We start from the raw sequence: 12932 nt of genomic DNA on the forward strand, positions 1-12932 counted from the left end.
GAAATCAGCATTTTACAAGAGTTGGAGGCAATCAGGCTCTGTAATACAAACAGAAACCCTACATTCCCCTGCAACCTGGCAGTATTGACTGCCTGAGCCTGGGGATAGGACAGAAAACTGCACAAGTTGGCAGTGCCGGCAAAGTGCTGCGCATACCATACATCAAGCAATCAGCCAGCACCATACAAAGGTAAAAGAAGCTTGGATGACAAGGGATTACAAGATAAGTGAAGTCCGTGGTTGCCAAAACAGGATCATTATACAGTGTGCCGCTCCCCTTCCTGGCCACATGATGCTTTTTCTTCTGTGCCACCAGTCACTATGGGAAAATCATAGAATCATAGAACCACCAGGTTGGAAGAGACCCACCGGATCATCGAGTCCAACCATTCCTATCAAACACTAAACCATGCCCCTCAGCACCTCATCCACCTGTGCCTTAAACACCTCCAGGGAAGGTGAATCAACCACCTGCCTGGGCAGCCTGTTCCACTGCCCAATGACCCTTGCTGTGAAAAAACTTTTCCTAATGTCCAGCCTAAACCTCCCCTGGCGGAGCTTGAAGCCATTCCCTCTTGTCCTGTCCCCTGTCACTTGGGAGAAGAGGCCAGCACCCTCCTCTCTACAACCTCCTTTCAGGTAGTTATAGAGAACAGTGAGGTCTCCCCTCAGCCTCCTCTTCTCCAGGCTAAACAACCCCAGCTCTCTTAGCCACTCCTCATAAGGCCTGTTCTCCAGCCCCTTCACCAGCTTTGTTGCTCTTCTCTGGACTCGCTCCAGAGCCTCAACATCCTTCTTGTGGTGAGGGGCCCAGAACTGAACACAGGATTCGAGGAGCGGTCTCACCAGTGCCAAGTACACAGGGAGAATAACCTCCCTGGACCTGCTGGTCACGCCGTTTCTGACACAAGCCAAGATGCCATTGGCCTTCTTGGCCACCTGGGCACACTGCTGGCTCATGTTCAGTCGGCTGTCAACCAACACCCCCAGGTCTTTCTCCTCCAGGCAGCTTTCTAGACAGACTTCTCCTAGTCTGTAGCACTGCACAGGGTTGTTGTGCCCCAAGTGCAGGACCTGGCACTTGGCCTTGTTAAACCTCATGCCATTGGACTCTGCCCAGCGGTCCAGCCTGTTCAGATCCCTTTGCAGAGCCTCCCTACCCTCCAGCAGATCGACACTTCCACCCAGCTTAGTGTCGTCTGCAAACTTGCTAAGGGTGCACTCAATGCCTTCATCCAGGTCATTGAAGAGACTGAACAGGGCTCATCCAAGAGACTGAACAGGGCTGGACCCAGCACTGAGCCCTGGAGGACACCACTTCTGACTGGCCTCCAGCTGGATTTCACACCATTTCCCACCACTCTCTGGGCCCGGCCATCCAACCAGTTTTCCACCCAGGAGAGTGTGCGCCTGTCCAGGCCAGAGGCTGACAGTTTCCGAAGCAGAAAGCTGTGAGAAACTGTGCCAAAGGCTCTACCGAGGTCCAGGAAGACCACATCCACAGCCTTTCCCTCATCCATCAGCCAAGTCACTTTGTCATAGAAGGCGATCAGGTTAGTTTGGCAAGACCTGCCTTTCGTGAACCTGTGTTGACTGGGCCTGATCACCCGGTTCTCTTGCATGTGCTTCATGATAGCACTCAAGATCACCTGCTCCATGACTTTCCCTGGCACTGAGGTCAGACTGACAGGCCTGCAGTTTCCTGGGTCCTCCCTGCAACCCTTCTTGTAGATGGGCACAACATCAGCCAGCCTCCAGTCCAGTGGAACTTCCCCAGTCTTCCAGGACTGTTGGAAGATGATGGAAAGGGGTTTGGCCAGCACATCCGCCAGCTCCTTCAATACCCTTGGATGAATCCCATCCGGCCCCATAGACTTGTGGGTGTCTAGTCGGGCTAGCAAGGCTCTGACCACCTCCTCTTGGATCATGGGAGCCTCATTTTGCTCCTCCAGCTCCTGGGTTTGTACACAGAGGAACAACTTTCTTTACAATTAAATGATCTGGCTACCATGTTTTTTTCCCCACAGTTGTTTCCAGCCACTTCAGTTTCTGTGCCTGGCTTATCAAATATCTGTGCTAACACAAAGTGGGAACAGCTTGCTAAAGATGAGGCTGCCTGTTTCAAAGGCAGCTGATGCTTGGATTGGCTTAAGTAACACTGTGAAGCTGCACATTGGGGGTTGCCAAGGAAGACACAGAGAGAAACAAGCAGAAAAAGTTAATTTTGCTAATGAAAAAGAAACTCAAACTCAAATTTTTTCCAGTTAAAATGTCTAATAACTCTGCAAAAAGGGTGCAGTGCTCTAAGCCCTATTTTGCATGCATGAAACTTCATCTAAGGAATGAAGTCCTTTCTTCTTGAAATAGAACAATTTCCCTTTAATTACTTAATGCCCCCAAATATGAGGGTTGAAAGTGTACTATTACACAATCCAACATTAAGATGATGACTTGAGGAAGGGTATTCTTTGAAAGGAGATTCTTTCTCGGGCTCAGAATGAATCTGCTAACACACATTACTTTTTAAAAATGCTGTATTTCTCTTTCAAACCTTCATGTCACAGTTTTGCAGCTGCACACATTCTCAGCTTCCACATTTACATTAAAAGCTCTGCACACGAAGAGACATGATGGTTACTGAAGACATTTGAAATTTGGCTGATGGTAATCCAAGGATCAATTCCTTGGATACACATCTGAACAATTATCAATTCACAATTCAAAAAAATGTGTGATAATACTATTCCTGAATAAATTCTAGGAACACTAATGAGGAGAAAAACCCAGATTTATTTAAAAAAAAAAAAAACACACACAAAACCAACAAAACAACAAACATACGAAAGAAAACCCCACAAAAACAAAAAAAATCAACACAACCACCAAAAACAAGCCTTTCATTCTCTCACAACATTTTTATTCTTTTACTTTAGTGCATAGACATCCCACTAACAGAGACTATATTTTTCTATTCTTAAAGTAGGTTATAGTCAATTTACAAAAGTACATGAAGTTTCCTATTCCTATTACACAATGAATCTGTTGCAATAATAAGTACCAGCTGGATCTATCCCCAACAGCAATAACAGCTTGTAGAGCATGATTATAATGTAACAGATTGTGAAACAGAAGAGACGATTTCACTTGTCATAAGGCACTTATATTAATGCAGTGACAGAAGAGGCAGTCTTGCTTGTACATAATGCTTGTAGCAAGGCCCTTATGTTAATAAAGTAAATTATTTCAAAGGTACATTCTCTGAAAATATAGCTCATGGACATTTTCAGGAGCTTGATTACTCCTGGACATACGGGAAAATGTAGTCCCACTGAATGAAGTGGGGTTCCTGGTAACACAGGACGTGGAAAAGGCTGAGGTACCAAATGCCTTCTTCATTTCACTCTTTACTAACAAGCCCTGCTTTCAGGAACCCAATGTCCTAGAAGCCAAGGCGGAACTCTGAAGCAAGGAAAATGTACCCTTGGCAGAACAGAATCAGGTCAGGGAATACTTAGACAAACTGTCCATGTGTCCTGATGGGATGCACCCAAAAGTGCTGAAGGAAAAGGAAGATGTCATTGCGAGGCCACTTTTCATAATCTTTGATCAATCATGGTGACTGGGAGAAGTTCCCAAAGACTGATGGAAAGCAAATGACGCTCTTGTCTTCAACAAGGAGGACCTAGGGAACTACAGGCCAGTCAGCCTCACCTTAATTCCTGGGAAGATTATAAAGCATCTACTCCTTAAAAGCATTTCCAGGCACACAAAAGACAAGAAAGTGAACAGGAGTAGCTAGTGTGGCTTCGCCAAGGGGAAGTCATGCTTGACCAGCTCGATAAACTTCTACAATGAAACGACTAGCTTGATGAACGAGACAAAAGCATTGGATATTATTTACTTGGATTCCATTAAGGCTTTTGAAACTGTCTCTTGGAAGATCCTCCTAGAGAACCTACAGAACTGGACAAGCAGTGAGGTGAATTGAAAACTGGCTGAACATCCTGGCCAAGAAGGCGGAAATCAATGGAATTCTAGTTAAAGAGCAGTAATAAACAGTGTCAGTTAGGGCTCTAGTCTTGTTCAACATCCTCATTAATGATCTTAATAGTAGAACAAAGTGTACCCTCAGTGAATGTGCTGATGACACAGAACTGGGAGGAGTGGCTGACATGACAGAGGGTCCTGCCGCCATCCAGGGGGGACCCCGACAGCTTGGAGAAATGGACTTCCAGTAACCTGCTCAAGTTCAACAAGGGGAAGTGTAAAGTCCTGCACCTGGGGAGTAGCAATCTCATGCACCAATATGGGCTGGAGAACACCCAAGTAGGAAAGTAGCCAGGCAGAAAAGGACCTGGAAGGTTTGGTGGACATCAAGGTGTCCACAAGCCAGCAATGTGCACTTGCAGTAAAGAAGGATAACAGACTACTGGGCTGCATTAGAAGGAGTGGTGTCAACAGGTTGAGGGAGCTGATTTTTCCCCTCTACTCAACGCTGGTGAGGCCGCACCTAGAATGCTTTATTTAGTCCTGAGCTGCCTAGTACAAGACAGACATGGACATACTTGAGAGAGTCCACTGAAGGGCCACTGAGGTGATTAAGGGACAGTGTATCTCTCCTATGAGGAAAGGCTGAGAGAGCTGGGACTCTTCAGCCTGGAAAAGAGAACGCTCAGGAGGGATTTTTTTCATGTGGACAAAAACCTGGAGGAAAGGTGTAAAGATGACAGTCAGGCTCTTTTCAGTGGTGCCCAGTGACAGGACCAGAGGCAATGGGCAAAATCTGAAACACAGGAGGCTCTGTCTGACAACCAGGATTTTTTTTTTTTTTCTGTGAGGATGACCAAGGACTACACAGGTTGCCCAGAGAGGAGGTACAGAGATCTCATTCCTTGGAGGCATTCAGAAGCCATCTGAATGCACTCCTGGGCAATTAACTGTAAGTGGCCTTGTTTGAGCAGGTAGGTTTGACCAGATGACCTCCAGAGGCCCTTTCCAACTTCAACTATTCAATAATTCTGTGAAAACTTGAGCAAGCTATGTCTTGCAAGTAACACATACTTATAGCAGGCAAGAAGATGTACAGAGGCAAAGCTAAACACCATGCACAAATAGTTGGCAAGCAGAGCCACAGAAACCATTCCAAATTTCAAGTAGCTTAGAGGCAAATCTATGTTCAGCAATAAGTGTAAATGTGAACAGTTTTAAATTATTGACAAGGAAAATTTTATGTTTAAATCCCTCCTAAACTGAATTTGTTTCCTCTATAGGCTTTCCAAAAGCTGTTCTGCTGAGGAATATTTATACTTGGCTTTGAAATCTTTGGCATTACTCTAGTTTTTTTGACAGGTTTTGAAGCTGTCTGCCTATCCATAGCTGTTGGCATCTTCCAGAGCAAAGCATTTTTGGTCTTGCTACTGGCAACAATTGCAACAATTGTTCCTATGTCTCCCACTACTGGAAAGTATTTGCAAGTTGGTTTGTTTCATCTAAAGGCAATGAGCAAGTAGTCAAGAGGAACACTAGTCTAGGAGTAAAGGTGGTGGAATCTCTGTCCTTTTTGCCAAGTGTCTGTACAACAGCCTTCAGCCAAAATGGCTTGCTGACAGCCCAAAAACATTCAGTGACACACTTGTTGCTGACAGATAAAGTTAAAAACAGACACCTGCTGTAACTTGCATGATTTTGTTTTTCTGAACAAGCTTACAGCATTTGGTGCATGTTTTTTCCAAAAAGCTCCAGTGCCCAGATTTTTGCTTCTAGTTCCAATATTATAATAAAACAGCTTGAAACTTGCCTCTTCATAGCATGTTTTGCACAAGTTAATTCATTCCCCCAAGCATTTAGTCATTACTGAAGAAAAATCATAAATGTTGATAACCCTAACACTGTGTTTAAGATACTACTCTACATTCTTGAATAACAAAAATTTTGTAGACTATATTGTACTCACATATAGTGGCCAACTCTTTGAAATGTGAAAGCATCCCTGGGATGTGTTACTAGTGTTCTTCTGATGCATAGATAATTGTAGGAGAAAAGTTATTTGGCTTCAAACATCAGAAAATCTATGCAGAAAAAGATATAAATAAAATCAAGACTTTTTGTTTCCAACTCTTCAATAGCTGTCACATTTTTAGATTGAATCTTTTGATACTGGTGTAGTAACAGCACCCAAAATAGGTCCCTACCATGACCAAAAAATTCAAACTGCATATGGTCTGGAATTACACATTAATGAATTTTAACGGGAAGTCAATGTAACCAAAATAAGTTTGGAAAGACCAGTATTTTGTTCCAGAAGAGAGTTTTCGGTTCTAGAGATCACTTATTAGCTAGTGGCTATATTTTCCTGTGATACAAATACATTTTTGATGCAATAAGGTTTGGACACACATGGGTTCCTGTAAACCATTTCTAAGACCAATTTCATCCACTCATGTCAGGTCACAGGCTTCATCTTCTGAGTAACAATCTGCAAATATAAACCAGATACATGTGCTCCCAGAACTTGGGCTTGAAAGCAGACTACTCAGAGTGGAATAAGAAAGGGGCTGAAGCTGTAGCAGCTTAAGTAGGATTACGGTTTACAGTATACATTTCTCAACTCTTCCATTCTCCTTGGACCGGTTAGCTATTGTCAACAACTCAGGGCTGGTTCATGAACACCACTATTTTTTTTTAAAAAAAAGAAAAAAAACAGCCCAAGAATAATCCCCTGCAATTCCAGCATCTTTTCAATATACAAGAGGTTCCTTTGCGTAGATAGCATACTATTCTCTAAAACCCAGCTGCTTATTCCTACCTTAGGAGAAAATTCAATTCTCTTTACAAAATTATTGCTTTAAATCAAAGGATTTTGTAGAAACACCTTTGGTAGGGAGGAAGAGGAGAGGAAGAAAAAAAAACAAAACCTATTTTAGGATTTTTTAGGCAGAGACATGCAACACTTGCAAGCAAAGAAATCAAAATAAGCTTTTCGGGCACCCCCAGAAGAAGTGCAGTACCGCACACTCAGCACACGAGGTCTCTAGCACACACAGAAACTCGTCCTTCAGCCTTTCCTCAATCATATTTCGCCAAAAACTGCTCTTCACAGGTTAGCTTTGAAATCTGGGACCTCTGCCCGAAACTAGCGACGTACACAGAATCACGGTGCCAAGCCCTTAAGCTGCAAGTTTTTTTAAAAAAAGAAATGGAGAGGTGCCATTTTTATTGTTATTATTATAAAAAGACCCATGAGGCATTGTTGTGCTTCAGCTGCAGGCAGGCAGACAGGGACATCCTCAGAGCAGTCCGATGTCATTGCTCACAGTCCTTGAGCTCCCTTCCTCCTCATCCTGCCTTTCCCTTGCTTATTTCCACTCTGTTCACAATCATACTACCTATTTGTAATATCATATGAGCACGCCTCTCTTCAAGCACATTGCAATAATCAAGCATTAAATAATATTAGGAATTTTAGGAATATAGCCTTGATTTTCCCACCTCTCTTTTTGATTTGTGCAAACACAATTTCTCTGTGCTTTGTTGACCTTTCCATAGCTCTCTCCAAGTATTTTTAACATGTGTTAAAATCATAGTACACATTTTGTGTAGAGGTAAAAGCAATGATCTTCCATCTCCATGTAGTTTACAAGGAGGCAACAAACTTGCCAAATATACTGAACTTGCCTTCAGCCTTGTTTGCCCTCGCACTTTACTCATCTTTACATATGTTGAAGGCATAGAAGGTTTATTACTTACTGCATCTTAGATGAAAGGGAGACCCTCAAAAGAGCTCAAAGTAATAATCTGCAGGCTGAATCAGCCTCTGAAATTATAAACATAATTTAGCTTTATGAATTTATAAATTTGACTTTAAAGGACAAAATTTCAGATTTGTCATCTTCAGGTATTATTCCCCATGACATATTTTAGGCAGTATTTTTCTCATATTATTTTTATGCTTTGTTCTCCGAATTGTTCTTTGTATTAGTTTAGATTAGTTTTATTCATCATTTTTAGCAAGAAATGACATCTAATCTCATTTGATTGACATTTCTAACACTAATGGCCAGCAAAAGAATTGTTGCCACTCTGTCTTGCAAAACTAAGAGCATTCAAGACTTTTTCTTGTATTACCCATGCTCTGCATGCTTGTGGTTTGGCCAGAATGCGAGCATAAACATAAATGATTACCAAGAGAAGGTCAGATCAGCATGTTGTCTATTCTGTGGTTTGGACTAATTACCTTCCCTGTACATTTTTCTCCTTGGAATGGAACATGCCATTTAGTAATGAAAAGTTGGAAGCACCAAGGTTGTTGTTTACAACAGGTGAAAGGTGAACACTATGTTTGTTTGTATTCTCTAGACCATTACAACAACAGCAGCCTTAGTCATTCCATCACTATTTTTCTTCCTTAAGTATAAATTAAGTAAGAGGTCAATAGATTTAACTGAACTCCCATCTTTGAAACCCCAATTTATTTTAATAAGAATAAATGCTATGTCATCAACATGCAGTATTCTGTTAATCACATATTTTTAGCAGATTTGTGAAAGGTATTGATTTGGTACATCTGGCCAATTCCATGTTTCTAACATCCCAGCACATTTAATTTATAAAATAATATTTCAGGTGAAAGAAGGTGACCTTCACTGTGCAAGCAATGTTTTTTAAACTATTTGAGTATGCATCTATAATTTAAGAAATCTGCAGAGAATCTGTTTTTAACCTTGACAAAGCAGAGCATGCTTTGAAAAAGAAAAAAAAAAATTGTTAGGGAAATGAGTTTTCCACTGATATTATTTTATAAATGCACAAGGCCTTTCTCAACAGGCCTCCAGTCTAAATTAAGCATCCATGTTTGATGTAGTAAGTGAAGGTAAACAGTGAGAAGAGACTGCAATGAAGGGCAGATTGTGCTGTTACAATGCAGTGAAAGCACATGTGTTAAATTAATATCAGTGTAGGCTAAATTTACAAAGATTGCAAGATATACAGCTGAATGGACAAGTAAAGCAATATAATAATGTATAAAACATTAACCTACAACTCCTAAACTCCCAAAAAGCAGCAATAGCAATTTATTTGACAGTCCTAAGTCAATAATCAAAAGAACACCACAGTTCACTAGGCTAAGTCAGCTTTATGCCCTTATCTCCACAAGGACACAAAGCAGGCAGGGATCCACAATGCACTGAAAGTGGAACAGCCCACAAAATAGAGTTTTCAGTCCTTCATGCCACAGGAACTTGAACTACTCTAAAGAAGCTCATTCAGCACAAAGGGGGGATGTGAAGCTTTCAGCAGGCCAGTAATTTGCATTTTTCCCTTCTTATTTGTTTGTACCTTTTACGTGTGTACATAATTCCAGAGTACCAGCAATCTGCAGAAGCTCATGCTCCAATCATGATGCTGTTTTGCAGCGACCCAAACAAAAAGGCAACCTTTGTAAGTGTTCAGAAGGACTGAGGGCAGGATTTTCTCAGCTACAGGGAGCAGATCACTCCCGAGTGAACTAAACCGAGACTTCCTGCTGTGGAAAAAGTACACAGCAAATCACGTAGCCATAGAGATGACTCACTAGAATGAAATGTGATTCAATGTCATCAGGAAAGAAATAGAGCATGTCCGGAGGAGGGCAATGAAGCTGGGGAAGGATCTGGAGCACAAGTTTTACGAGGAGCACCTGAGGGGCATGGTTTAGTGTTTGATAGGAATGGTTGGACTCGATGATCTGGTGGGTCTCTTCCAACCTTGTTATTCTATGATTCTACGATTCTATGAGAGAATGGGAATTGTTTAGCCTGGAGAAGACTGAGTAGAGACCTTATCACTGTCTACAACTACCTGAAAGGAGGTTATAGTGAGGTGGGTGCTAGTCTCTTCTCCCAAGTAAGAAGTGAGAGGATGAGAGGAAATGTCATCAAGTTGCACTGTTACAGGAAGTTTAGATTAGATATTAGAAAAAAACTTCTTTACCAACAGAGTTTTCAAGCACTGGAACAGGCTGCCCAAGAAAGTGGTGAGATCTCCTTCCCTGGAAGTGTCAAAAACACATGTAGATGTGGCATTTCATGACATGGTTTAGTAGGCATGGTGATGCTGGGCTGACAGTTAGACTGGATCATCTTAAAGTTCTTTTCCAACATTAATGATTCCATGGTCTTAATGAAATGGTGTTAAAACTGAATCACTGGATAATACAGCTACAATATATAGGACCAGAAGGGAGGAATTAAAGGTAAGTCATCTAATTGAAAGAAGTATAACTTTTGCTTATAGAAATCTTGTTTAAAAGCATAGCATTATTTTTCTCCACTCCACAATGTACTGAGAATGCCAGCTACATTCCTAGATAGTTAGGCCCTTCTCCATTTGGCAGAGACTGGAATTTAGTACTAGGGAAACCCTAGTATTTATCTGCAAAGGAAACAGTTGCAAACCTGTGCTCTTCAGTTTCCCAGCCATAAAAATTATTCCTTTAGAAACATCTTGTCAGGACAACCAGTATTAGTACACAGTAAGGAAGATTGTTTTAAGAAAATAATCAGCAAACACAACATTACAGTACAGGCTAAATCTAAGTTCTTCAGGCACCTGCAAATTGCATAAAGAATTAAGAATTGTAACAGTAGAAGACGGGACTTCTCAGGATAAGAAAAATAAATTCTTCCATAGCCATCTGTCTGCATGCTGAGATATATTCTCAGGAGAAAATGTCCTGCTTGTTGGCCAAAGACACTAACAAATGAAAGTATGCCCAAGAAAAGCCCATCTTAAGCGTCAAGTGTATTTTGTGCATATAGCATTAGTGCACTTCAAAACGAGAAAAAAAAATCATTTGTGACACTTGGACTAGCACCAGATGCAAAGAGGAACAGAATAACCACACATCAGCAGACAGCAAATGCATTCAGCTGCAATGATTTCTTTAATGGAATGCAGAAGAAGAAAATGAAATTTCAGCCAAAGCTATTAAAATGACAAGGACAATACCACCAGGACATCTCTACAACCAAGGACAATTTTACAGCTAAGAAGGGAATAACAGCTGACACTGCAGGTACTACAGAAACACCACATACTCCTGATTTCAATTAAAATGTGCAAATTCAGAAACCTCAATCATGCTAATCCTGAAACAAACAAACCATTCAATTGTTGGGCAAGTAAAAAGGCAAACCAAGAATGTACTGAGAGCAAAAAATAGTGTCATCCCAGCAGCTTAGAGGCCTGCAAAGATTTTAAAAGATACAGAGTGTGTAACACTTACCTCAGGAAAAATTCATTACATTCAAATTAAAAAACAGTCTTGGAAAACAAAGGCAAAATTGCTGAAATGAGACACTTAAACCCAGACCAATAGTTGTAAAGACACAAAACGATGTCTGCATCAGATCCAATTTAAACAAACACTGAAGTAACTCACCCCTAGTTACTGATAATTATAGGCAATTATTACTTGACTGAATAAATGCAGTAATCGCACTCTCTGTAAGTGGACAGGTATTTTGAAAATTATACTTGTGCTCAGTGTATCAACCAGATGCACAAATAGGTCCTTAAGGGAGCCTTGGCCACAAGTGATGACATTTTTATGTCCCTAAGGCAAAGATAATAAGGAAGAATCTATAGCCACAACCTTTAAATGCCTGCCAAAAATACCAGCTACAGTGAAATTTAAACTGGCTGCAGTAGTACTTACAGGTCACTCGCTGACCTCTGCAAGCCTTAGTCCAATTCCCTAAAGGAAAAAGGTGACACTAACTGCCTAAAACTTCTCTTCAGGTATTCAGACTACTGAAATTTGTGAAGTATCCATAGTGACTGAAATTGCAACTTTACATCCATTTACATGTTACAAGAAGTATGATGAGTCCAGCTGGCTCCTTAACCTCAATAGCTCTGCAGCATAAGCAAGTTTCAATGAACTACAGAATGTACAGGGAGAGGTCAGAAACATTAAACCTGTGACTAGGCAGCTTCCATAAAGAGAATGGAAAAGATCAAAACACAAATCTATTAAAAAAAAAAAAAGTGCCTATACTCACCGCAGGCTGCTTGAAAAACAAGTGCCAGAAGGGAGACATTCCGACCAACAAAATGTTGTAACACACAAAATGAAGGTAGTTCAGTTCTGTATAGGTCATTAACAACAGGAGTTTTCCAACACGAGTTTGGAAACGAGGCATGTTTTTCCAGAGAGAAAGTATATTGGTCAAATGTGATTAAAAGTAGTAGAAATTTAATTAGTCAGACTAGACTCCCTGAATTATACAGATACGTATACATTTTAAGATTAACATTTGGATTTGAGAAGTCTTGCCAGAACCACCACCTCTCCCTTGCTTCCTCTTCCCCCCAACTCCCATCACCAGTCCTAAGGCACATTCTCTTTATATCTGACACAGGCTTCAGCAAATAAAAAAACTCAAGTTCTGTATTCAACAGATCATAACTATTGGAAGAACAGCAAAGTAAGTGTTATGCCATGGAGATGTATACATATATACGGTACTACATAGAAGCCTGAATAAATCAGCTTTCAGGAAACAATTGAGAAAAGGGCTATGTATATGCAGACAAAGAACTGAAGTCTGAATTTGCCCTGCCTGAGTACACTCCTTTCAAGATCTTTGAGCACTGAAGTGCTGCCTCCTTCCATTGTTTCTGAAGACTGCGTACAAAACACACTTTGGGAGGAAGGAAATGGGTGGTACGGTGTTCTACAAAGGAGCAAAGAGAAGCTGTGTGAGAAAGCAGCTAATATAAGCAACAGGAAGAGGTTAATGGGGGAGGAGGGGAGAATTGTGCATCCAAAGAACAACAAGGAGGCATGAGAAGGAGGAGAAGTATGTATGTGCTGGGAAGAGGAGAAGCAGTGAAGCACACCCTTTCTTAGTCAACAAAGCACTTAAAGATTTGTTGAATCATATTCAAGA

Source organism: Phaenicophaeus curvirostris, chromosome 4 (assembly GCF_032191515.1).
Source record: "Phaenicophaeus curvirostris isolate KB17595 chromosome 4, BPBGC_Pcur_1.0, whole genome shotgun sequence".
In the NCBI taxonomy this organism is placed as follows: Eukaryota; Metazoa; Chordata; class Aves; order Cuculiformes; family Cuculidae; genus Phaenicophaeus; species Phaenicophaeus curvirostris.